The 4,578-nt window shown below is 38.9% G+C and overlaps 1 long non-coding RNA gene across 1 annotated transcript; it reads left to right on the forward strand.

Annotated features, from left to right (window-relative positions):
- The first annotated feature begins 608 nt into the window (after positions 1-608).
- On the forward strand, positions 609-1,339 carry LOC106752203. The gene is made up of 3 exons (XR_001375128.1): positions 609-905; positions 1,039-1,172; positions 1,247-1,339. It is a non-coding gene; the product is annotated as an uncharacterized LOC106752203 (long non-coding RNA).
- Positions 1,340-4,578: the final 3,239 nt, after the last annotated feature.

The following is a 4,578-nucleotide window of genomic DNA, read 5'->3' on the forward strand; positions in this document are numbered from 1 at the left end:
GAGACTAGGTCAAACTCACGAGGCGGAGGTAAGGATTTTTCCGAAGCGGCTCGTCGATATATCCCAGACGGCCGCGTGAGCGAGCGAGCAACATTTAGGCGCGGTCTCGTGTAGGGGCTAATTCACTTCGCTCTGATTAGACGAAAAAGGCGGCGGCGCGCCCTCGCGGAATTCCGATCCCCCGAAATAGATAGAAATGGATAAGCATCGGGAGAATGACGCAGGATCAGCGGCGTGACACGCGACGACGAAATGATCCGACCAGATGATCGTCAGATATCCTCCGCCGGCCATCGCCGGTGACGCCCGATGAGGCCGCTAACGATGCTCCGATATCCGAGAACGCGAGGCCGATTCCCCCTTTCATTCCGCTCCCCTTGTGATCCACTCCTTTGATACGATCGGGTACATACCGGTCGGGGATCGGCCGGAAGCAATAACCACTGTCGGGAAAAACCCGGCTGGCGCCCAACGGAAAACCCGGCGAGATTCGCGCAACGACGCCAGAGAGCTGCCGTCAAGCGACTCAGATCCGCCGCCTAAAAATATATTTCGCGGAACAACGCAAGCGAGAGATCGCTCTCTGTAGATCGCGCGTTACGGGATCTCCCGGGGTAGAGAAGTTAGCTGTGTGTCTCTGAAGGACATAGGCTAACTAACGAGCTATGTTAATGTCACACCGTATCGTCGAGTATCGGTATGGTATAAGTAATTGTCTACCTTAAAGTCAAATCGAATTAAAGAGTTGTTATTGTTACCCCGGTCTCGAAATTATTACCTCTCCCGGCTTCCCTCCGACGCGTCCGCGAGTATCAAGGAAGAACGTGAAAGAACCACGACGCTCTACCACGAAGAATAGCGAGGGATTCGACTCGCTTTCAACGAAATAAACTGAGCTAGCTGAGGTAGGTCCGTTGCCACGTAAAGGCGGGAGCGAAGAAGTCCCGCAACCGACGTATACGTGAATCGCGGTGACAAATAAATGGATGAAATGAAATATATTTGTATTTTGTAATAGAAAAATTAATTTTCTAATAGATAATCATGCGGTTCTAGTCTTCATGTTATTAAGTAGACTATTCCTTCTTAATATTGTCATCAAACGGAAAGGAAGTGTACAGTGGAGACCTTCACGTCAAGAAACTTTCGAAGGATTCATCTTCCACATAAAAGTAAATTACTAAAAACTTATCATTAAAAAAATTAAATATATGTTATGTCGTAATGTTCTGTATTTTATACACAGTTTTCTGGATATTCAACCAACTTTGGATCCAAGAAGAAGAAAATTAAAAGAATTCGGTCTCACGTTACAACCTGTGGTAATTATTGTTGGGCCTACATTGAAAGAGATCCATCGATGTCTTGTATGAAATAGAAACAATGTTAAAGTCTATCGACATTATTTTTAAAGTTTTCCATACATTTCACTCAATACATTCTGAGGGATCCGAACGAATTTAGTTGTTTTTGTAAAAAGTAATATATAATATCGAAACTCAATGGGATAAAAAGGAAGGTATGCAGCTATTTTAATCATAATAAATGTGCGTTTGAAAACAAATATGATAAGTGAGTTTCAGTTATTGGTGTTTCACAATTACTTTCATAAGTCGAACGAATTTCAGTTATTTGCGAATAATTTGTTATTTCCGAATAATAGTTGATAATTATTTGAATTAAAGTTTTTTATTTGAAGAAAATGCTGCACTGTGCTCTGTGCAAAATTAATATGCCTTCTATTGAGTCTCTGGGACTGTATTTTAGAATCACACATAAAACTAAAATATTTAACACTTACTAATATGCTGAGCAAAACTGCAGTCGTACATTTAGCCAATTATTTGTGTTTCGTATCATTTTCCAATTTAAATTCTTCGCCTTGGCGAGAGACGTTGGATTGTTTATATTTGTTGTCTGCTGCCTCTCGCAATTTTCGACTTCTTCGAGAAGATTGTCGAAGTTCGTAATTTGTTGACTATCGCTACCTATATAAGTGACAGCGGTTCTCGATAGAAGCTAGCTGATATTTGACTTTCAACGAATCTAGACTATCCGATAATATACAAGATGCCGCTCACAATTGATCCTTTCTTAAATAAACCAGCAAGACTAATAAAGAATTTGCTAATCGGCGCCTGTACCCATCGTCTTCGCACCAGTAAATTAAGGTAGAGGTTCTACCTCGTTTGCGTCAATCGTAGATATCCCGAGATTATACGCAAAATAATCATCAACAATTTGCACTAAAAAAACATTTGATGAAAAAATATTATTTCCAAGGTTAATCGAAGTAATCAAAGTAATCAAAGTTAATCAAAGTAAATTTCCTCTAGATATTACACTTAATGAGAAAAATTCAAATAATTTCTTGGATGATTCTGACAAATACGATATGATAATATTTCTTTTCAAACAGATTTTAAGACATATGTTCGTAACGAAACTGATGTACTTATTTCTAAGCTTTATAATAATTCTTCTGTTCTACGCTCATATGTACAGATATAATTAATTATATTACACAACATTTTCTTGAAATGTGTTTTCATGAAATGCATTTTCTTGAAAGGTGTTTATTCTTATTATCAAATAAGATAAAATATATGCTTACAGCTGATAATGTTAATATTACGGTCATAAATAATGTCGATGCTATATTTCATGTTTTCGAAAATTTGAACGTGAAAACTTTTGAACATTTACAACTACAAATTGTATCGGGCGATCGAGTAATAAAGACAAGTTCAGTTTTTCTCAATCAAAAAGCACTTTATTAACTACCGCGCTTCACCAACTCCTCCCGCTCTACCGCGCTGTACAGGCCAACCCCACATTTCCGCGACGTTTCCGACTCGCAACGAAGTGATATTTTTTTTCGAAAACAACTTGAATATTAGAATATTTCGTCTAATCCGATTAAGTCAATTTTGAATGTTCTGATTGGGGATTTAGTTTAGGAGATTTTACGAAACAAATGAATTGAGCATCGCTGCTCGGATCAGAGATCAGATTGCCTGTTGCAAACACTCATGATCACTATTTCATTTAAAGTTTCCAGTTGCGAGCAACCTTATTTTGGCTTTAAGTGAAATCTTAGATAAGCGCAAATTAAAGAACTTCATATGCCGCATTTGCTTTGACTCTGACTTATTTCAAGTACCGTATTATTTTAAAGCTTTAAGTTTCGCTTCAAACCAAAATAATATTGATGTATGTAACCAGACTTAACAGCATTTAATTATAATAACAATTTAGGTGAAATGTACAAACCTATTGTCGTACAACCAACCAAAGCAATCAGCTGCTGCATATTCTAAAGTTTAATAGCTCTCACAGCCAGCGCGACGCACGACACGCCACACGACACGACACACGACACGCGATGCTCGGTATTTATTACTGCGTATGCTTTTTCAAAAGAGCTTTACACACTTTTTGAATATCTCGTTAGGTTGAGAGAGGGACATCTGGCTTATGTTCACTTCTACGTTCACGCGCTCTGTTATTGGCTGCGTTCAAAATACACATGCTATCATGGAATGGTCAGTGATTATTGGTCCTTACTGTTAGATCCTTAAATTTAGACCAATTCTATTAATGAATTTTTCAACTGTTGTCCGACTGTCACGTTTTCTAAACACAACCATTCCATTTTAATGTTCACTGCGACTTTTGCAGCCAGTGTGAGATATATAACACGCAATATCCAATGAGCGTGCAACTCTTCTTGAAAAGCAGTACACTCATTGGATATCGCGTCGTGCACCACACTGGACTGCGAGAGACAATAGTTTGGATATCTGGAACGAACCCTGATGGCGCGCTCACCGAACGCACTTTCGTGTCTCTGAAAAACAATCTTTACGATAACCTAAAAATACGTGAAGTTCAACGCGCTAGCAGTAGAGGGAAAGCGATTGATGTTTGAAGTGTTTCCTAACATTAGATTTTAAACGGCATCGTGCAGCATTTTGACATGGCGGTGTGTATTATCGTTTAAATAAATGCGTCATATATTTGCATCGATTAAAATACAAAATTGTTCTCACGCTTTCACAAGGTTATCGCGTCGAATATAACAGATCGTTCTGGTTTACTACGCCGGTTAACCTTATTTACTAAATATGATATCCTTGACATTAATTTTCGTATACGTTTTTCCCGCGATGTAAAATCTTACGTGAAACGTTATTGATGCAATTTTTTATTTTACCGCACAAGAGTACAAATATCTTTCATTAATTGATGAACATTCTTTGTCTCACATTGGTTGACACGGCAACCGACTGTTTGATCAATCTCGTTGCAATCATCATGACGCAATACTTCAATATTCAAATCCCTGTTATGTATCTGACCGATATCCTTCGTTTCAGGTTATGACAAATGTGCAAGAGGTCCCCGAAATCACCAAGATAGAGCGAATCGGCGCTCATTCTCACATCAGAGGTTTGGGACTCAATGACAGTTTGGAGCCCCGCCATGTAATTGTCTTACGTCACACTCAGGGACAAAGTACTCCCAGTAATTGTAGATAACCCAGTAACAGGGTTTTTTCAATTATCTCCTCACGTA

The sequence above is a fragment of the Dinoponera quadriceps genome, unplaced genomic scaffold, assembly GCF_001313825.1.
Source record: "Dinoponera quadriceps isolate SergipeBrazil2010 unplaced genomic scaffold, ASM131382v1 scaffold479, whole genome shotgun sequence".
NCBI lineage: Eukaryota > Metazoa > Arthropoda > Insecta > Hymenoptera > Formicidae > Dinoponera > Dinoponera quadriceps.